Here is a 22,451-nt window from a genome sequence, read left to right as displayed (position 1 = left end):
AGCCTAGCTCATTTAAACATGCCCAAAATTAAGTGTTGCTACGGTACACCTTCTACCTCTAAGACATGAAGCAAATCTTAGCCATTGAGAACTAAAGGAAACTCTATTAACCGGGCTCGTCCCGGTCATATGGCGCAAGGTAGGCTTCCTAAAATCATGGGAGTTTTCAAACCGCATGCAAACGGTATGCATGCATCGTTATCGGGAAACCCGGCCCTCTTTTATACAGCTCAGTCTCACAAGTAAAGTAGGTTTTTTTAGCTTCACCTCAACAAACGGCTCTACCCATCGAGCTAAAATTGTTTTTTAAGGGGTCAACAGGGGGAGCCCCTACTTAATTTTTTTTATTATATAGGAAATGTACAGTTTACAAGGCTTTCAAAGCCCAAAAGAGAAAAAGGAGATTACAATTACAAAAGGCTCTCTCCATTACACTAACATTTTGCTTAGCCCTGATACAACCCAAGCTCTGTTTTGATGAACTGTTTGGCAAAATAACTTTGTATGATAGACAAAAATAATAAAACGATCATAATGCCCTTTCCCTCAGTCTCTCTTTCTTCCTCATCTCCTTCTCCACGTCCTCTCTTTCTTACCGACGCAACTGCGCCCACGAGCCTTGGCAGTCATGCCCCGGCGGCCCTTGCCCATGCGCTACTTCTTTGTGTGGTGGCAAACCGTGTGGCCACGGTCATTAACAAGCTAGAAGCAAAACAAAACATGCACAACCACCATGTATTCGTCTCACATATACTCCCTATGTCAAAAATAAGTGTCGCTATGGGATTCGTGCTGGTCAAACTTTTTTAAGTTTGACTATGTTTGTAGAAAATATTAGCAATATTTATATCTTCAAGTAAGTTTATTATAAAAATAGATTCAGTGATCTATCTAACGATGATGATTACCACCACTGTCACATACTTGCATGTGGCGCCCCTTATAGAATGGTTGATTAGTTATTTTTTTGAGAAAACGTTTCTCAACAAAAAAAATGTAGAGTGAACTATTACCGCTTAAATGGTAATAGGCCATCTTTTTCTCATCATATCTGTCACTGTGATCGGTTTATAGTTTTTTGAGAGTACCCACTAAATTTACTTTAGTAGTGTATCTACTATCATTAAGCCAGTTTGCTTTGGGCGCCAAGAACCGCGTCCACGTCACCCGAATTGTTCCTAGCCGTTCGATCTGCCATCGTGTGGCTGAGATTGGTTGGGTCCTCTTCTATTCGAAGCTGCTTCTTGTGTTTCCCCTCTCTTTCAACTCCTTCTCCTCTGATTTTACTTGCCTTCTCTGGCTTCACATAAGAATCCGGATAAACAAATATATACTCAGCTTCCAGCTGCTTCTTCCCCACACATGTCCTTCCCGACAGTTCTCCTCTCCTTCCCGACTCTTCTCCTCCCCGCACCGTGCCCAACGCCGCACCCGTCTCCGCCCTCGCGAGGCCGCCGACCCTTCCTCACCGGCACACCCGTCTCAACCCTCACGAGGCCGGGCTCCGGAGCGCCGTCCTCGCTGCACCCCCGACGAGGTCGTTGCCGCTGAGCGCCGCGCCGGCCTCTCCGCCCCTGGTGCACCGGCGACCTGACCTAGGGTTTCGGCCCTTCCTTGCCGGCCGCGCCGACTGGTCAGCTCGCCGGGCGAGGCCCTCCCGCTCGGTCTCATGGCTCCTCCCCGAATCCTTCCTCCTCCATCTTCCCCTTTGCACAGGTCATTGGTCGCCGCTACAGCCTGCGTTCCCTCCCGGTGATGGCAAACTCGCACAGGCCCCCAGGCGCGCACTAATAAGTAGCTTCCTCCATACATGATTTATTTGTTTTCTAATCTTTACTGATTTTTTGCCATGCCACCTCCAGGGAGAGGGTCCATGCTGTACTCCATCCATTCTTGTTTTGATATATGCCATGAGTATGGAAGAGCTGCTGAAATTTGTTGCTGCCATTTTTCACTTTTTGTCTGATTACTTTTAGTATGGAGTATTCCATTCACGTTTTTTAGAATTTTGCTGTAAAATCCGCACTTCCATATTTAGATTTCGAACAATATTGTGCGGTGGTTCTGCTACGTGTTCTGTGTATAATAAAGTAGTATGACATAATTTAGCTAAAGTTCTATAACATTTTTCCTCTTTACCACCTATTTACAATGGTTGATACATTCAATATTTGTTTTCTTCCTCGCAGGGATATTGTGGTGATAAATGCACAGTTATGCGCTGATGGTGGGTGCTAGGTTTAATGCTCTGACGATAGTGCGGTTATGGACCAGCAAAACAGGTTAGCACCAGCAAAACACTCTACCAGCTGCATCTTAGTTCTACGCGCCTCTTAATTCATGTACACCCTTATATGTAGTGTTTCCATCTTCATACTGGTACCTAGAGGTTCAAAATATCTGAGGCTAGATAAATTTCTATTTAGGTGCCATATATTCTACTCTCTTTGTTTTATGTTCGTAGTTGCATGTCCAAAATATCTGACCTCTTTGTTTTATGTTCATGTCCAAAATATCCTCTAATTGTTATAGCACCTAGCGCAAGATGTTTCGGTTCAATATGTTGTTTCCCATCTTCTACTAATGTTTCCAAGAATTTTGAGGCCACACACAGTTTAGATGAATTCATCTATTGCATACGCAGAGATTTCCTTCGAAACTTGACTATGCTGCTCAAAGAAGTGTAATTTTCTACCCTTGTTTTTTGGGTGTAGATTTACTCTAAATCAGGTTTGTGTGGTTGGTTTCATGACATATTAGCACTCATAATATTAACCTGGTACAACTCACACTGCTCTTTATGGTTCTATTGTTCTACAAGACTACCTCTACCATTTCTACATTATCATCACTCTGACAATGTTTACTTCGTGTTGCATAAGTTAAATTGGTTTCACGGGTTTGTTCTTGTTGAATAAGTTTCCTTTTGCATGGGCTAAACCCAAAATTAATATTAGTATTAGACCACACCACACGTTGTTGCCCCTTGTCGTAGTTTTGGGCAGAATCAGCCGGTGCTCACAATGTGTCGACACAGAATTTCGTCCCGTGCCGAGGACACACGCAGCAAGCCGGAAGGGTCCGCTCGATGGAGCAGATCCGCCTAGCTTCAGCGTAGGGGTGGTCGATCCTGCGCAATCCTCCCGAGGCGTGCCCGTCAATTTGACCCCTGCAATTGACAAGGAGAGAAAGTTCATCAGTAATTAAGGTCGCAACTTGCCGGTGTTGCCAGACAGTTCCGAAAGTACGGCTATGAGAGCCGATATGGAAGGAAATTGGCTAAATAGCTGATCCCAGTATATTCATGAGAATAAGTCAGTTAGAGTTCATGGGGTCATGTGAAGAAGAATCGGTTATCATTCAGAATAAATATCATTTAAGCAAACATTAATTAATGGCAATAAGATATCGATGATGATTGGTTTATACTGAGCTAATGATTACAAGTAACCAAACTCCTATTTATGTAAAAAAACAATTCAACACCGCTCAACCATCTAATAAAGATAAATCTAATGAACATGTTAGATCTCATCTATTGCCATGACCAGTGGGGCATGAGGCAGAATCATGCAGGCCGTAGAAACAACAATAGACTCGACGACCCTAACTCATTACTAATATCAGTGGGGCATGAGGCAGAACCATGCAGGTCGTAATATAATAATAAGATCATGGGGCTAACACATCTTTCAACTTATCTCTACTTCAACGATCTCGTGATGTGAACTATTTGTGAAAGCATTCGATATCGGTTAAACAGCCGATTCAGGCATAGCGCACAGTTAAGGTCATGCCTTCTTAGGAACGGATCTACCAACTAACGATCCCCACTCCACGATGCCAACAGTGGGGTGAGAGGCAGAATCCCACAGGCTGTGGTGACGGGCCATGGACCGGTTCTCGCTAACCAATAGATCTACTCAAGATCGAATATGCATTAACCGCACGCTATGCACGATTAAGATTGATATAAAACAACCAATAAAAACATAACTCATCGTTTAAGATGTAGATTAGATCAGTTTAAGATTAGCAAACGATGGGTTAAATAAGATATAAGGCCGATCCAGATCAATCTCAATCGAGCAGAGTGATATTGCTATAATTAGATAAACAATGAAAGCAATAAGCAATATCGGTAACTTAATGAATCTACCAAAGACTGTCATTCAAAGGTAGAGCCGATAACTTGATCTCGATCTAATTCAAGCAGTGGGGTGTGAGACAGAATCACACATGCCATACTTGAATTAGGTAAGAGTCGATAACTAGTTTATACTAGAGCCATAGTGGGAGTCGACTGGATCGATGTAGCCATACGAACAGAGGTATAAACCATGACGGTACTTACAACAAGCAGTGGAGGTCGACTGGATCGATGCAGCCGTACTCGCTGAAGAACTCACCGAGATCTACTCTACTCCTACTCCTAAGGGGTGGCCGGAGCCAAAAAAGTAATTGACTTGTATTTGATTGATTAGTTCCTCTTACAATAGTCGGGGTTTGGTATTTATACCCGGAGCCTAAACATGAATCATATTTGAGCACAATTTGTTACAGACTTTGGCATAAAAAATGAAAATATTCCTAATTTAAGATAACTTGGACTCTAATCTTTCCATTTTTGTAGAGTCCAACATGTTTTTGTCCTGGCATTTATCGTAGCCTTGTCGTTATCTGTTGGCGCTGTCCGAAGAAAGCCGATTCCTAGATTTCGCGTCTGAATCAGCTGTTTCTAATCCGCTCGCAACTGATCCCTTGATGATACGATCCTGGGAGCTTCTAGGTCTCTGTGACTCTTCTTCCAAATTTTGGTGTAAACACATACCCCCCAATTTTGGGACAAAAGAACTTTTGTTCCAAAATTACTATGTACATGCTCCCGATAGGCCTGTAGTCACGGGTAAGGAATCTTGGGGTCTACTATTCATCGCCGTCCGTATCAAACCATGAGCCCATGCCTCAAAACTTTTTCAGAGCATTATTGCTCCACGGGCGTTTGGACTCATCCTCCCAAGCCAGCTATAAAATGGCTATTCGACCCTAGTGAGAGCAAATTCAACAATTCAGCCATATTTCGCTTTTATCTGCCTCCTCGGGTGTTTCCTATCCCACTGGATCCTCCATAGTTTATCCCTTTGCTATGCAGATCTTGAGCGGTTAGAAGAATTCTTGTGCATGGGGTAATTATGCCACTTATTCTAGCATTTCATTGAGCAAGAAGACCTGCCATCGTAGTTAGAAGAATTCTTATGATATCACCTAAGTCTTCTCTCCATGCTCACAAAGATGTTTTAGTGTTTTGTGAAGGCTAGAATACGTGGACATCTTCCCCTTGTTTGTTCCATCAAATGCCTATTGGGAAAGCCAAAGCTTCTTTTCAGCGGTTTCCCAGTCACCGAGGAATTAGCTGGGTACCTGCTAGGTAAGCGGCTCTTCCCTTTCTCATGCACAATCTTATCAATGGGCCGATATGACTTGGTTCACGATGACCCTCGGCCTTATGGGGATCCAGACTCCCTTCAATCCAAAGAGGCCTTGGTGGGTAGATCTCTAGTCAATGTAGATTCTTTGTATCCGTCCCACGATGCTTCGTAGTTTGGGGAAATGATAAGTTCGAATTTGTTACCCTTCCGTTATCTGTCTCCTGAACTTCTAGAGTGCCGTTCCGCTTCTATTTCTGATTCCAAACTCACACCCCTGGCGAAATCTATCTTCTCGCCTTCCTGGGCTATATAAACAGGTCTCGGCAGTTGATATAAGGATAACTCACTTTGCCCCAAACCTTCTGCACCCTTAGCATAGTTCCTGCTTTCCCGTAGGTCAGAGATCATGGAGAATAGCAAGAGGTTTCCTGAGAAGGTCTTCATTGGATCTGCATCATTGTGTCAGTGCCTTCGTTGTCAAGAGGGTATATCCCACGATGCCTCCGCTGCCTTGGGGAACAAGGCTGACTCTGTTCGGCCTTCAATGCCTTCCTCATCGATGACTTGCCGCCAGCCCCCTTGCCATCAGATGAGGCAGATTGATAATGACGATCTGCTTGCCTCCATTGATCGACATGGCCAAAGTCTCACTGAGTGTCTATCCCTCATAGAATCGGCCCTGGCCATGGTTCGATGTCGATCACCTCATGCGGTCGATTTAGTGGAGGATAGGTTGGCCAAGGCCGAGGCTAGAATTACGGGTGAGATACCTGTCGTAACCACTGTTTCTTTTCAATTTTGTCTCCGAGACTCTGATCACCTCCCCTTTGAATCTTTTAGATCTATCTGCTCAATTGGAGAGCCTTCGATCAGCTGCGGATCATGCGGCGGGATTTGTCAATGCCAGGGGTGCCATTCTGGTGGTTCGTTTGCATGACATTCTGAATCGTGTTAGGGAGGTTGCTCTTCATGGAGTCCGTCATGGCGCTACCATGGCGTTGGCTGCCGCCCAAGCCCATTTGAGCCAAAATCTTCAGCTTCTTCCCCATAGTTTCCAGTCGCAACATACCCTAGGGTTCAAGAGCGCTTGGTCGAGGATTTCATGAGTGCCGCCAATTCTGTAGCTTTTAATACCTTGACCGATGACATAGTAGGCAGGGTTTTCCTCAGCCCGTAATTTGTAATAGGCGACATTTAGCAGATAATTTTCCTGTCTTGGCATTATGCACATTACTTTTGTTTATGCTTGCTTTTTTGGCTAAAGAGCCGATTTGATATAGTCGATCCAGGCCCTTTGGTTTAACCAAGTCTAAAAATACGACTTTTATTAAGAGAACCCTTTGATTTCCTGCCTTTCAGTTGCTCAGTGCTGTATTTCTATCGGCACTAGTGAAGTGGTGCTTCGCCTTCCATTAATTGCTGTTGCCTTTTACACGTCCCGAGGCGTCCGTCTCTTTGCTTCATGTCCTCAAATACCAACCGAGGGCTCCGGCTTCAAACACCTCTCTATTTGCAACCGTTCCTTCGCTTTCTCCCGTCTGCCAAAACTTTGCAGCGGTTCCACTCCTCTTTTCTACAGATTCACTCGTTCCTCATGGCCGATGAAGGTAATCAAGGCAAGCACGCGGTAGAGGAAATCCCAGCGGAAGACATGCCGATGAACCAGCATTCTCGGCGCATAAGGTAAGATTGGCAACCCTTGTTTCACGATGATGGTATGCTCCGACTTGCCTATAAGCTCTTTATGAATGATAGCCTTCACTCCTTTTCTAGGACTAACAATCCCACTGACGCTGCTTCTTTTGTGCTAGTTTCGTCATTGGGTTCTTCCAACTTATATGACGGTGATGATGCTCGGTGCTTCTTCCGAGAATAGAGGGTGGCCGATGACCGCTATTCCAAGGCGATTTTGAATAATGGTCAGCTAGAGATTCGTTTGGGAGTCCTCCAAGCTGCTCTTAATGCGACAAAGGAGGAGACCAATGCTGTTCGAGCGCGGCTGGCTGAGTCTGACGCCGCAGTAGCAGGTATGATGAGCTTCATGAATGTTTCCATCCTAGTTTCCATTGCCTTTGCCTTGATATTCTTCTGCAATTGCCAGCTCAAATGGTGCAACTGGAATCTCTTCAATCGGCGGCGAATGTGGCCGCAGACATCATCAATGCAAGGGGGTCCCCTATTGACTTTCATCTCCAAGACATTTCAGTCCACGTCCAAGAGATTGCTCTCCATGGTGTTCGTCATGGTGTGGTAGTGGCGCTAACTACGGCGTAGGTCCAAACCGGGCATGATCTTCATACCATGGAGGTTGGCTTCCCGGTCGACGATGGCCCTGAGGGACATGAAGATCTAATAGAAGATTTCACCACAGCGGCAGAGGCCATTATGGATATTACACCCACTCAAGATGTGGTGAACAAGGTCTTCGATTAGTTTGCATTTAGGACAAACCAATGAATGAAGACTCATGTTCCTTTATGATTGTGTTTCAATGCAATGCCTTCGTGTATGACTGTGAATGTTTATATCTTTTGTTTTTGCTCTATAGGTGATACATATTATATCGGCTTTTATTGCCTTTGTAGATTTTCATTTTTGAACTACAGGCGATACCCTTACGGTATCGGCAATTAGAGCCGAGAATGAATCGACTATCAAATGTTGCCCAGACGCCAGGATAACATCTAGTAGAATTTTTAATATAAAAGGGCAGACGAGTAATCAACCCAGGTCAAGCGTCCTATTAAGCGAAATAGAGCTTCTCTTAAGAAATCCATTAACTCTGAATCACATTTACACTTTAACTCAGCCTTCACGTACGTCGGCCTAAACCCATCTCCAAGACTTAATACTCATTTTCTTTTGATCCAACAGCCAACGTGAAGCTGTGACTTTTCTACTAAAACAAACTCTTAGAGCCGATCGCTTGCATCAGTTGTTGGCTTTCATTGCTGATTTTAATGAAGCCTCCTTCTCATGTCTTGTCAGAAAAACACTCAAAATCTCCTAGTTCCCAAAAGACTGGATCGGCTGTCGCGATGCTTACGGACTCATCAGCACGAACCAGTTCGATATCATCTCCATGCCATTGAATCAAACATTGATGCATGGTCGACGATATGTAGCAATTCGCATGAATCCAATCATGACCGAGGAGTAAACTGTATGATCCTTTCCCATCAATAACGAAGAATGTGGTGAGCAAAGTTTTACTCTTGATTGTCAGTTCGACGTTTATTGCCCCCTGGGTCTTAGACGTATTCTCTCTGAAGTCTCTAAGCATCATGTCAGTTTCCAACAGATCTTCTAGTCATTTGCCAAGCTTACAAAAAGTAGTATAAGGCATAAGATTGACAGATGCACCTCCATCCACCAACATCTTGCTCATCGGCTTTCCATCAATAAAACCTTTCATATATAACGCCTTCAAGTGTCGATGTTTGCCTGGTCTGTCAAATATCGCTTGCTGCACGACTATTAACTTGGCAACCATCTCTTTATACTCTGACTCGTCAAAGTCTGAATAAACTTCCTGATCTGCCGGAGCTCTGAATTTTGACGGTAACCGAAAAGCCATTTGGATATTAGCCAATGGTTGCCTCTTATCAGCTATCTGCTTGGTACGCCATGCTTGAGTTTTACCGGGTGCCTGAGCCTGTTCCATCTATCTGTTCCTTAGGCGCTGCACCCTCCTCTTTTGGCTTCTCGTCAAATCTCCTGGGCACCACTGGCCTTCCTGCCATGTGTATATTCTTTCAGCTCCTTCCTCTTCATGATCAGCCCAGTTCTAGCCAATGACTCTTTTCCCCAACCAATCATGAACACTTTTGTTTTTTAAGTGCTGATCCATGTTGTTATAATGATATGCATCTTGAGCATGGATAGACCGGCGGTTGGTTCGAGATTGCCTATACTCTCGATATTGATTGCTGCATTCTGGACAGTCATGTCTGGTAGGCAACTTTAAACCTTCATTCTAGCAATGTCTAAAGAAAGGAAAATTCCAATGTAATTCAGCTTGTTCCCTTTCATACTTCTCTTCTTCTAATTGATGCTTGATCTTTTAACCAACGCTGATAATCCTTTTTCTTCTGCCGCTACCATTTATTCAATAGAATCCGAGATGTGACCCAAGGTTTTGACGTCTCTGCTTTCGACGTCTTCCCCTGCTCGTATCGGCTCTTTTGTTCGGCACGATATCTTCTAATCTCTCTGTACTCATCAGCCGATATTTGTATTTCTGGATCGACTGTTCCAGCTTCTCTCGATTTGGTCGATGTTAGGACCTTGGTTTTTTCTTTGAACAGCCCAGCATTAACCATGTTCTGATCTCCTGAGAAAGGATTATCATCGACTTTCATCTTCCGAGGCGTATCAAATTTGAGCCTTCCTTGCTGAATAGCTCTCTGTATATGCTGCCTGAAGATTCTGCATTCATTAGTGGAATGAGAAGTAGCGTTATGGAATTTACATAACTTCTTGTTCTTCAACTGATCAGGGGGCAACATGACATGACCATCGGACAACTTGATCTACCCCTTCTCAAGCAAGAAATCGAAGAGCTTGTTCGATTTGGTAATATCAAAGTCATAACTCTCCTCAACTTCCCTTCCCCAAGGATTTGGCACCATCACTGTCTTCTTGCCCTAATTCCATTCAGCTGCAGCGACCTCTTCTTTTTCATCTTCATAGCCGTCATTGACTGAATATGGATCGTAAGCTTAGGCTACTGAAGTACTCTTCTAGAATCGGGTATCTCTATGTATGCTCTAAAATTGGCTATTAAGTGCTACCACTCGTTGGGCCAATTGACCCAAGTTATCACATTCCTGTCTCAGCAGCTTCTCTTTCCACATCGGCAGCATTCCTTGGACGGCTAAAGCAGCTAACTGATCATCTGCCAAGTTCAACGAGAAACACAGATTCTTAGTCTCTCGGAATCTCTGAAGGAACTCAGTGCCCGATTCATTAGTCCTCTGTCTCATGGTTGTCAAATCGGTTATTTTCTTCTCTCTAGTCCTAGTGTAAAAATATGTATAAAACTTCTTCTCTAGGTCAGCCCAATTGTATAAGATACCGACTGACATGTTCTATTGTACTTGTGCCGTCTTGACTAGTGAACTTGGCGAATTTCGAGAGCCCGTAATTTGTAGGGAGGGCGACCAAATCATACCATTCTAGATATGAGCGTTTGTACAAAAAAGTCATTCCTTTTGGCTTCAGACCAAACTAACTCTTCATCATCTCGGTCACTTGGAGCAGCAACTCGTCAGCTTGCGGATTCGGATTTCTCGGTACTTGCTGACCCATCTATGGATTGAAATTCCGTGTGCATTGATACCCTAGATTTAGTATCATGTGGAGGGTGTTATAATCTGTGCCATAATGATAGCCTTGTGGAATCTCAATCTGTTGGGTCCTTTGCTGGCTTACTGCTTGAAGTCTCTGATTATAGACATAAGGATATATATCTCTACGGATCCTCTAAATGGATGGTGCTATCTTCTGAGCCGATGACGGTATACGGCCTGATGTGCCAAAATTGATCATCAGGTTTTGACTTTGCCCCACCGGCTGCTGCACACACTGTACTAACAGTACAGGATTGTACTGTATCTGATTTGTAGCAGTACCTAAAGTTTGTTCAGATGAACCTTGAAGTGCCTGGACTTCACCATTACCAGCTGGTGCTGCTTCTTGATGGCTGGTGCCGACTTGATTAGTCCCTTGGGTCAACGAATCTGGAATGTTGTAACAAGTTGATTAAACCTGACTATCTGGAATTCCATGAATCACCTCTTTCATGGCGTTGTGAAATGCATCAACAAAAGCTTCATTGCGGCTTGATAGGGCATCACGAACAGATTTGTCTATGGCTTCTACAAAGAAACACCTATCTTCAGCTTCAACTGTATCTGTCTGTCCGTGTAGTAGAACTCTTGGTAGTAGAAATTTTTGAATAACTGTGCTGTCATGTGTTTTGGTGTAGGACAACAAACACTTCTTCTGAAATTCTTCTGTAGCTTTGTTGATTATATCCTTATCTTCATTAGGTAGGTCTTCATAATGTACCATAAGGATGTTGTCGTTGTTGTAAACCGCCATGATGATTGTGGGGTCCCACTGGGTGTGCCAGAAATGTGTGTCGACACATAATTTTGTCCCGTGCCGAGGACACACGCAGCAAGCCGAAAAGGTCCGCTTGATGGAGTAGATCCACCTAGCTTTAGCGCAGGGGTGGTCGATCATGCGCAATCCTCCCGAGGTATGCCAGTCAATTTAACCCTACAATTGACAAGGAGTGAAAGTTCATCAGTAATTAAGGGCAGAACTTGTCGGTGTTGCCAGACAGTTTTGAAAGTACGGCTATGAGAGCCGATATAGAAGGAAATCGGCTAAATAGCCTATCCCAGTATATTCATGAGAATAAGTCAGTTAGAGTTCATAGGGTCGTGTGAAGAAGAATCGGTTATCATTTAGAATAAATATCATTTAAGCAAACATTAATCAATGGCAATAAGATATCGATGATGATTGGTTTATACTGAGCCAATAATTACAAGTAACCGAACTCCTGTTTATGTAAAGAAACAATTCAACACCGCTCAACCATCTAATAAAGATAAATCTAATGAACATGTTAGATCTCATCTATCGCCATGATCAGTGGGGGCATGAAGCAGAATCATGCAGGTCGTAGAAACAACAATAGACTCGACGACCCTAACACATTACTAATATCAGTGGGGCATGAGGCAGAATCATGCATGCCATAATATAATAATAAGATCATGGGGCTAACACATCTTTCAACTTATCTCTATTTCAACGATCTCGTGATGTGAACTGTTCGTGAAAGCATTCAATATCGGCTAAACAGCCGATTCAGGCATAGCGCACAGTTAAGGTCATGCCTTCTCAGGAACGGATCTACCAACTAACGATTCTCACTCCACGGTGCCAACAGTGGGGTGAGAGGCAGAATTCCATAGGCCGTAATGACGGGCCATGGAACGGTTCTCGCTAACTAATAGATCTACTCAAGATCGAACATGCCTTAACCGCACGCTATGCACGATTAAGATTGATATAAAACAACCAATAAAAACATAACTTATCGTTTAAGATATAGATTAGATCAGTTTAAGATTAGCAAATGATTGGTTAAATAAGATATAAGGCCGATCTGGATCAATCTCAATCGGGCAGAGTGATATTGCTGTAATTAGATAAACAATGAAAACATAAGCAATATTGGTAACTTAATGAATCTACCAAAGAGTGTCATTCCAAGGTAGAGCCGATAACTTGACCTCAATCTAATTCAAGCAGTGGGGTGTGAGGCAGAATCACACAGGCCATACTTGAATTACGCAAGAGTCGATAACTAGTTTATACTAGAGCCGCAGTGGGGGTCGACCGGATCGATGCAGCCATACGAACAGAGGTATAAACCATGACAGTACTTACAACAAGCAGTGTAGGTCGACCGGATCGATGCAGCCGTACTCGCTGAAGAACTCACCGAGATCTACTCTACTCCTACTCCTAAGGGGTGGTCGGAGCCAAAAAAAGTAATTGACTTGTATTTGATTGATTGGTTCCTCTTACAATAGCCGGGGTTTGGTATTTATACCCGGAGCCTAAGCATGAATCTTATTTTAGCACGATTTGTTACAGACTTTGGCATAAAAAATGAAAATATTCCTAATTTAAGATAACTTGGACTCTAATCTTTTCCTTTTTGTAGAGTCCAACATGTTTTCGTCCTAGCGTTGATCGTAGCCTTGTCGTTATCTGCTGGCGCTGTCCGAAGAAAGTTGATTCCTAGATTTTGCATTTGAATCAGCTGTTTCTAATCCACCCGCAACTGATCCCTTGAGGATACGATCTAGGAGCTTCTAGGTCTATGTGACTCTCTTTCCAAATTTTAGTGTAAACACAATGTGCTAACTGTGCAAACGAGATGTGCTCCTTCTGTTTACTGCAGGTAATGGTATGATCCCTGGTTGGAAATTTTTTGTAATGTTTAGCTTTTTTTTGCTTTTTATTTGTTCACGAAATAAATTAATTATGTAATAAAATCATCTACTTACATGATGCTGTTGTGAACGAAAAACTAGATCATCAAGCAGTTGACTCCCATCTCGAGAATCAGCTCAAATATATGTGCTTCACTGGTTTCGGTACCTGCAGTCTGTGTAGTAGACGAAGCAGGGAAAAATATGTTCACATTGCTTCTTTTTTGATATTTTCTTGGGTATCACATTTCTGTTTGGTTCAATTTATTTGGTTCTGTTAATTCCTTAGCTTCAGACATCGATGCTTTTCTCAAGTTCTCTCACACCATGCAATTTCTTTACATCGTGGGTTCAAAATTAGATGTGACTAGCAAGACAAAAAAACACTTAATTGCCACCTCATAGATATGTTCACTTGATACATTTTGTCCACCTATTTACAAGCCAGAATTCAGAAGGGGAACTGGATCAAATCTCCTCCCCTTATATTCCCCTATCCTCCGGTTCTATTCGTTCTCTCTCCATCTTTTTTTTCTTTTTTTCCCATATCGACATTTGTCGTTCTGATTTTGGCGTACTGCTCATGCTGGACTGACGTGGGCTAGCTCTCCCCAATGATTTGTTGGGGATCCCCCTCAATTTTGGGTTTCCCCGTTTTATGTCCATTCTGATTTAGTTAATTAGTTCATGTTTTATATCTAGAGTATATTTATTGAAAATATTCTAAATCGTGAGCTTGTTAGGTGGTTTATGTTATTGTGGCAGCGTTCTACTTTCAGTAAGTAGTCAATGCAATGGGAGAATTTTTTTCAGACATTTACAGCAACTAAAGTATATAATATTTGATAATAAGAGGATTGATGCTCTTGTTATTGCTTGAATAATAGGTTACACGATTAGTTTTTACATGACTCCTGGTTTGCCGATGTAGGTCACAAAAAAAACTTATGCAGCTTGAATTTGTTTCCTACTTAGACTGCTAGCATGGCAGCTTGCAATCCTGGACTACAATTTTATTTTCAGTGCTCACTATTTCCGAAATTGCCTTGTTGGTTTGCCAATGTAGGTGCTTTGTGTTTGAGAACAAATAATATGTACACGTGGATGGCGAGCAACGCAACAAAAAAAATGGCGACGAGGATTACAAACAGCTTGAATTAAGAGTTACCCTTCCTTTCATTCTAGAGAGATTAGGTAAGTGCTAATGTCACATATTTACTTTTGTTTGGATTTTGTGAGCTAGGAGCTAAAACAAAGAATTTTTTGCCAAGGTGATTCCTCTGAATTTGAAATATCAGCTGATTACTATGCCATCTTGAGCTTGGCATAGGATTGCTAAATTTTTATAAACAATGGTCCAGTGGTCTAGCTCAAATTCATCCAACAGAGAATACAGAGAATATTGCACACTATCTTTTATTTGTCCAAGTCTGAGACTTTATCTGTAATGCTCAATCTAGATTTCTACTCAGTTTATAGGTTTGTTGACGAACATTTATTAATCATGCCACTTTGTTTCATGCTTCTATCGCAAAATAAAATAAAATAAAATAAAATGGTTCATGTCCTTATTCATGTTACTGTTGCTGAGCCCAGTGACTGTGATGTATAAATATAGCATCAATTTCATTGATTCGAACACAATAAACATACCTCTTGCCGTAGCTATGTTTATGTTGTCCTTGCTTCCTCCTACCTTCCTATTCTAAAAATCTTTGACAGAGTTATTTTCTTAGTTTGTAAACTGATGCTCCAATTTGTGTGCACATTTTCTACATGTTTTAGTATGCCACGAGGGTTTTAACTCAGCTTCGTAACATTGAAATGATTTCCGGTAAGGTTTTTAGTAGTGTGGAAGTTCTTAATCACCTGTGTTAGCTTACAGTGCTTTGTGTGGCCTTGAGGTTTTAAGACATTGTTCTAAAATTTGCGTTGTAAATTCGTTATTACCACAACATCGAAAGTGCCATGATTTCAAAAGTATGCATAGTAGATGTGTCATGCACCATATAAAAAAAGCTCGAAGCTTTTGGTTTTTGTGCATGACATATCTACATTAAACTCCTAATATTGTTTCCATGCAAAGATTAAACATGTTTTTTACCTGCGCCTTAATCAGGTGATTTGTCGGCGCGCGCAAGGGCGCGTGTAATGGACTAGTAGAAATGTTAAGGCGAAGCTACAATGAGAAAGAAAAGGAAATCGAACAATCTGGCTCCAACAAGGTCTCGAGATACTTTGCAATGCTACCTTGCAATGTTCTCGGTTCTTGTTCACATCTGTAGTCTGGTGGTTACAAGAGCCTCGGTAACACCTCATGTTTTGGATTTAACTCCTCATGAGAGCCAATATTCTAGGATTTAATGGCATTGTCTTTTAGTAGTAGACGATGTTCCAGTCGATAGTAAGATGAGTGTGCGTGCATCGTAAGTGTTTGAGTTGTACCGTATATAATCGAAAAAATTGCAATTAGGATTAGTCAGCTTTCTTTCTATATGAAGCCGACTGCGCCTTTGCAATGTTCCCTCTACCGCGACAGAGTAGCAGCCGACCTCACCCCTCCACCTCGTTGGAGTAGAAGCCAACCTCACCCCTGGCTAGAGCTGCAGCTGCAATTTAGTTGCGTCAAGGAAAGCCATTAAGAAAGAAGACAATGGAGAAATAAAGATATAATATTATAATTTTTTTTATATTTTTCATGTATAATTTAGGGATAGCAGATATATTATGCTGAGTTTTAATATAATTCTCTTTCTTCGTAGAAAATAAACTAAATTGCTTGTCGGCAGACGGAATTTTCAGTGACGAAGTGAAGATTCAGACTTGCCGCTTGCGATACCTAAACTCATCAACGTTGTGGGAGCCAAGCGCAACGCAATGTGGGAGCCGAGCCCTACGCAGAGCTGAGGACAGTGGCGGGCCTAGTGGGTAGTCCAGGTAGGCCCAGGACTACCCACAAATTTGGCCCAAAATTCTATTACTACTCTTCAGAAACTAAGAAAAGTTAGCCCAAACGCTCTCCTTCTAGCTTCCCCTGGTCACTCTCGTCTCAGCCCAGGCGGAAGACACCGTGAGTCCACGTTCCTCGCCCCCTGACCCCGACGCGACGTGGGTACAATCGACCGCCCCAGCCGCGTGCCGCCCCTCCCGGCTACCCGCCACCGGCGCGAACGCCTGCCCTACCTTGCCAGCAGGCCCACCCCTGCTCGCCCCACACCCGCAGCCCCACCGGCTCCACCAGTCCACCGGCGTCCGACGCCGGACGCGTCTAGCCGCCGCCCCCTAGCGCCCCACAGTGGCCGCTGCCATCCACTGCACCGCCCTAGTCGGCTGGTCGCCTGGCCCCAGCCAACGGGCCCTGCCCTACCCTCGGTGGCTGACTGAGTAACTAGTCACTGGTAGGTGCTTCTGTAGTTATGTTCCCAATTCCTATATCAACTTAGGTCCTATTTGGTAGTATTTTTCGGGTGTAAACCATTTTCACATATAATTTGTTGTGCACAAGGATACTACTGTATTTTTTTACACCTAAAAATTGTTGTTTGGGCAAAAGCTTCTGCCTGCATGATTACATATGATGCGTGGTGCTTATATCTGTATTGTGTCGATCCTTCAATTATGAATGACACATCTGCAATTGTAGTTTTTTTTGTAAGACCTTATCTTATGTATGGTCTATTTGAGTAAGTTTCGGACCTATTTATGTAAGTTTCGAACATTTTAAATGTATTATCGTAATTTGGTTAATTTATAGCTATGTTTGCCGAATTTTTTATTTGGATTTTATAGTATTACACATGAAATTTTTTTACTAGGACTACCCTGGTCTCAGATCTTGGGTCCGCCACTGGCTGAGGACTGGAAAAGTTGGGATCCGAGAACGTATGTACGAGCCAATCAGCCAAAGCACTGGGAACGGAGCCGAGCGGACGTGCTCTCCAAATGTTGGTGGACACGTGTCAGGAGGAGCAGGCAGGTGCCCACGGGAATCCCGTGCGGACTCGCCGCACCGGATCCTTTTCCAGTTTTCCGTTTCGTTGATCGAGCCGGATCCTTTTCCAGTTTTCCGTTTCGTTGATCGAGCATGTTCGCTTGTAGATATCAGAGTGTTTTTCTCTCATAATAAACCATTATCAATCGAGCTTATCAGCCTAGAAACCCCCAGCGAACTGGCTCGATGCGCCTGTTTCCCGTATCCACCGCGCACCGCGCAGCACTCCGACGTCCTGTCCCTTCCAACCGCCTCTAATCCACGCGTGTGCGCCAAACGAGAAGGCAACCCACCCCATCTAGTAGACCCCGGTGGGGATCGGCACAACGTGACGGCGATGTGGCTGCGTCCGTGCGTCGACTATCCAACCGGCCTGAAGGCCTTGCGGCTTCGACTCCGCCGAATGCTTTGCTTCCTCAGGAGCCACGGCCTCGTCGCCGTTGCCCACGAGTACGTTTTGCCGTACGTTTCCTTTACCAGCGTGCATAAACCGGTTCTAATCTAGGGTATCAATTAGTAGGATCAGGCCAGTACCAGCATGCATGCATATTCAGCTACTTGCCAATCGCTTAATAAATCTTTTTTATTAGTCTGGAGAGAGCAACTGGCGTCTTCTTCGACGCGCACTACCTGAAGCACCTGCTGAAGATGGGGCGGAAGGGTGGAGGCGGACGGCTACCTGCAGGACTTCGTTCCCACCCCGAAGGACTGGAACGACGAGTGCCTGCGCCTCATGGTTCACGTACACCACGCCTTGACCCTCGCCACCATCGCCGCCGGAGGCTCGGAGGCCAGAGGCTACGCTACCAGATTCGACGACGAGGACGTCTTGCGCAACCCCTACTATGCGAGATTCCAGAGACTCCTCCACAAAATGCACGCAATGTCAATACATATTTACGATAGTTGGGTTACTATAACATATGGAGATATTTATCATAACGTTATAGTAAACCACTTAGTAAGGAGTTACTATAATCTCGTAAATTAACATAGTAATTATTGTAACTCAAAATGGCTACAGAATAAGTTATTTTATAGTCAGCTATATGGTAGTAGTTCTCTCTCTCTCTATATATATATGCTATAGACCCAGAGGAGAAACATCTGTATGTGTTGTTCTCGTATTAGCCCTGGTAGCGGTGTTTGTAGAGAACCTGTGTGCGCAGATAAGTGTTCCCTTCAGGTGGAACTGCTTGGAGACGATAGGGCCTGAGTCCTGTGTGTGTGTGGCTGGGGATAGCGAGGGAGAAGACCGGGTTAGCCTGGTTCTGAAGCGATCTAGTGATGCATACCGTGAGTACCGAGTAGGCTGACACAAGCATAGTCGCACGATTAGCTGAAACATTGATCTCACCAGCCTGCAAAAGATCCTGAGAAGCAAAATATGCATACGCATATTCACTAATCGCACGCATAACTAATCACGCACGCATCCTGCATCCACTATCCACCCACTATAAATTCAAAAGCTAGTGCCTTGAATAGTGCCTTAAATAGTGAAAAGTTTGGGTGCCTGAGCCACTCCCAAGTGAGTGCTCGTGCACTGTTCATATTCCGAATTTGACTAGTAGCAAGTATTTTGAATAGTGACACAAATTTGTGCTATAAAGAGAGACGTCGGGCGCATTCATGCGGCATCGGACTGAAGACCACCATCACCATCACCAGGAACTCATCCGCTGAAGACTCCACTCCACTCCACTACTCCACTTTCCCACATACACCATGAATAGCATGACCTCAGAAGAACTCTAAGAATCATCCACCACGAATAGTAATATTCCACTACCATTGTATTACTCTACCACTATCTATAAATTAGAATAAAGGAAGTCACCGAGATCTTTCTGCGCTTGTAAGGTAATCCCTAAGTGTCGGTGTTTCGTACAAGCACCGGCAAGTAAATTTATAGTAATGCGCGTTAGGCTCGGATGGTGCGCTAAAGGACACAAGATTTATACTGGTTCGGGCTAAATATCCCTACGTCCAGTTTGTTGCTGCTCGTGTTATTAGCACCATGAATGGTTCGTGGTAGGGGATACAAACGATCGAGAGAGGGACATGTCCCAAGTCTCTGATGGAAAGGTCGAAAGGAGGCCAAGAGCTTGGTAGCAGCTTGACTGTGTGTGTGTTGTGTCGTTCGACCCTTTGTTGGAGGAAGCGCATCCCCTTTTATAGATGAAGGGGCTGGCTTTACAAGGGTGAGGGCTTAGGATGCGTACTCTACCTAGTCTTGTGGCTCACGTCCACCTACCTTGGTTTCTCATTCTGATGAGTGCGAAGGATGATAAGCGCCTACAATACTGTTGATGCCCCTGTAGAATGTCAGGATGGTTACAGAACACTGCCCTGCGCAGGGTATGAGCCGCAGTACAGTGGTTTTGACTTATGAACCTCGCCCAGCCTTGCTCCGCACGCCTTCTGGTTCCTATGAGTCTCCATCGGAGGGACGCGGGGTCGGGGTCCGAAATAGCACTGTGGGCAAGGTCTTCTGATTTGGTGGACCCAAGAGGTCGGGAAGCGGGCGCCGCTCCCTTGGGTCCATAGCGCGGTGACGGAATATTCGTCATTCACGGAGATAGCAAATCTTTTTTCTGGAGCGTAGCGGTTGTCGTATATCTTCGTTAGGTTCCGTGTCCCAAGGCTGAAGGCGGCGCCTACAACTCTACAGGGCGAGGAGCACGCGCCTGTAATACCTTTTGGGCTCTGCGGCGCCCGGAAGGGTCTAAAGCACCTGTCCAGTCGTTCCCTGGCAGTACCTTTCCTGCCGGGGCGTAGGGTATGGTCCTTGAAGCCGTGGTTGACCCGAACGTCTTGTCTTACTCTATACCCATCATCATGAGGGAATGGGAGAGAAGTTATCAGGTAAGATGAAACTAGTCTTTGAACATCGAACGGGGCGAGGTTCGTCCTCGGCCGTCGGGCGAGGTAGAGTCCAGTCCTTATCCCTTGGGTGTGACCGAGCCCGCCCCTCAGGGGTCAGACGAGGCAGAGTCTATCCCTCAACCCTCGGGCTAGGCGGAGCTGTCCCGAAGACGTCGGGTGAGGCGGAGACTAGCCCTCAGCCCTCGGACAAGGCGGAGCTGTCCTGAAGGCGTCAGGCGGAACGGAGGCCAACCCTTAGCTCTTGGGCGAGGCGAGGCTGGCCCAAAGGCGTCGGGTGAGGCGGAGACTAGCCCTTAGCCCTCGGGCGAGGCGGGGCTGGCCCAAAGGCGTCGGGCGAGACGGAACAAAACTTCCATCATTTGGGCAAGGAACGTAGCGGCGCCCTTGTCCGTCCAGAAGTTTTTAACGTTCGATGGTTATTGGTTCCACCTCCTGGGGTACCCTAGTATTAGGTCCCCGATAGTAGCCCCCGAGCCTCTAGGTGATTCGGATAGAACCGCTTGGAGGGTGTTTTTGATTTCATCGGAGTTACTTTGCCAGAGGGTGAGCGCGAGCGCACCCGATGGGTGTGGCCCCGAACCCCCGGGTGATTCGAGTAGGGTCTCCCGGGGGGTTGTATCGGACCCTTCGCGGGTAAGGCTGAAGGACTTAGTTTTTCGTCAACTGGATATTTTTTCGAGGGGGTCGTGGTACCCCGTTCGTGGGGATCTCATTCAGGGCTGGCCTAATGGGGGCTTGACCGTGGACTGAGATCCCAGTAATACTTGCGCCCTTGATTTCGGATCATTCGCGGACCCATCCTCAGTTGGGCCGGCCGCTGAGCTTCTGGGCCCTAGGTGGGCCAAAGAGAAAAAGTCTTTGTGACCTACGTTTCCCAAGTGGGTAGAGAGTCCGGATTCGCCTGGGGAAGGTGAACCATCCACCGTGATTTTTGGTGGGAGAGGATAGGGACTGCGGGCGCGTGTCCCGCGACGTGATGCGGTGGTGCGTTTGGCAGGCCCGGAGATCGAGGCGGACGGTTGCTCTTCTTGTGTCCGTCGCCCCTATAAAACCATGGGTTCGCCCCCAGGGTTCCGTATTTCGTTCCCTTGCCTTTGCGTCTGAAACATCCACCGCCAATCGCCCCAGCTTCCTGTGCCTGCACCGCCACCGTCGACCGACTTGCATCCGTGTTGCAGCCACCGTCAAGCTTGTGCCTGCCTTGTAGCAACCGTCGAGCTCGCGCCCACCTTTCTCCCCAATCGCTTTAATGGAGTTGTGGGGCAGATCTAGCATCACCTCTCGGCGTTTGGAGGGCCTCATCCACCGTGGCCTTCTTTGTCCACTGTCCACCGTCTAGGAGTGGTTGCTACCTGGTGACGAGGGTGAGCCGGCACCGCCCGAAGGGTATGTTGTATCTTTTGCCATCTTCCATGAGCGGGGATTTGCGGTACCCACGCATAGATTCCTTTGGGGGCTGCTGGATTATTATGAGGTGGAGCTGCAGCATCTAACTCCCAACGGGGTTCAACATATGGCAGCGTTTGTTGCCCTGTGCAAGGGTTTCTTGGGGATCGATCCCCATTTTAATCTGTGGCGGTGTTTCTTTACCATCAGTTTGTCGAAGAGGCGGATCGGGGGGAAGGAGGTGAATGTGCCAATGGGTTGTGCCAGCGTTCATCTACGCCATACCCGGTCAAGGGGTTACCCGTTCATGCGTCTGGCGACCTCTAACAAGGGATGGCATTCACAGTGGTTTTATGTCAGGGATGATGTGAGTGCCACCCTGCCGAGGTACACCGAGCGCCTTATTGAAGAGGCTCCAGAGTCGTGGGCTTGGGGCGTCTAGTTCAAAGACAAGAAACACCTTTCCGACCTTCTTTCTGCCCTCCAAGTCCTGAAGGAACGGGGCGTAAAGGGGACAGGGATTATCGGCGCCTATCATGCGAGTAGGGTGGTGCCATTGATGGTGCGCGCGCTTCCCCTGCATCGGATGATGCCCGGGATGTCGTTTGAGGGGACGGTGCTTGTTGACGAGGCGCTCCCTTTGTCGGAAGTGGTGCAGCGCATTAAGGAGGCGACAGAGCCGACGAAGGATTCCACAGGCGGCGTCCTCGACATTGTGTATCCGGTGCCCGGACA

The 22,451-nt window shown here is 45.4% G+C and overlaps 1 long non-coding RNA gene across 4 annotated transcripts; it reads left to right on the top strand.

Moving 5' to 3' along the window:
- The first annotated feature begins 1,355 nt into the window (after positions 1 to 1,355).
- LOC136522332 (uncharacterized) lies at positions 1,356 to 18,337 on the top strand. Of its 4 annotated transcripts, none has more exons than XR_010775861.1 (4): positions 1,356 to 2,282; positions 14,517 to 14,644; positions 17,266 to 17,903; positions 18,032 to 18,337. It is a non-coding gene; the product is annotated as an uncharacterized lncRNA (long non-coding RNA). The 4 variants fall into 4 exon arrangements; XR_010775859.1 differs by lacking the exons at positions 14,517 to 14,644; positions 17,266 to 17,903; positions 18,032 to 18,337 and adding exons at positions 7,037 to 7,112; positions 7,241 to 7,456; positions 7,531 to 8,283; XR_010775860.1 differs by lacking the exons at positions 14,517 to 14,644; positions 17,266 to 17,903; positions 18,032 to 18,337 and adding exons at positions 7,009 to 7,112; positions 7,241 to 7,456; positions 7,531 to 8,283.
- Positions 18,338 to 22,451: the final 4,114 nt, after the last annotated feature.

Source organism: Miscanthus floridulus, chromosome 18 (assembly GCF_019320115.1).
Source record: "Miscanthus floridulus cultivar M001 chromosome 18, ASM1932011v1, whole genome shotgun sequence".
Taxonomy (NCBI): Eukaryota; Viridiplantae; Streptophyta; class Magnoliopsida; order Poales; family Poaceae; genus Miscanthus; species Miscanthus floridulus.
Note: the sequence above shows the minus strand (reverse complement) of the source record. Positions and strands in the feature narration are given on the sequence as shown.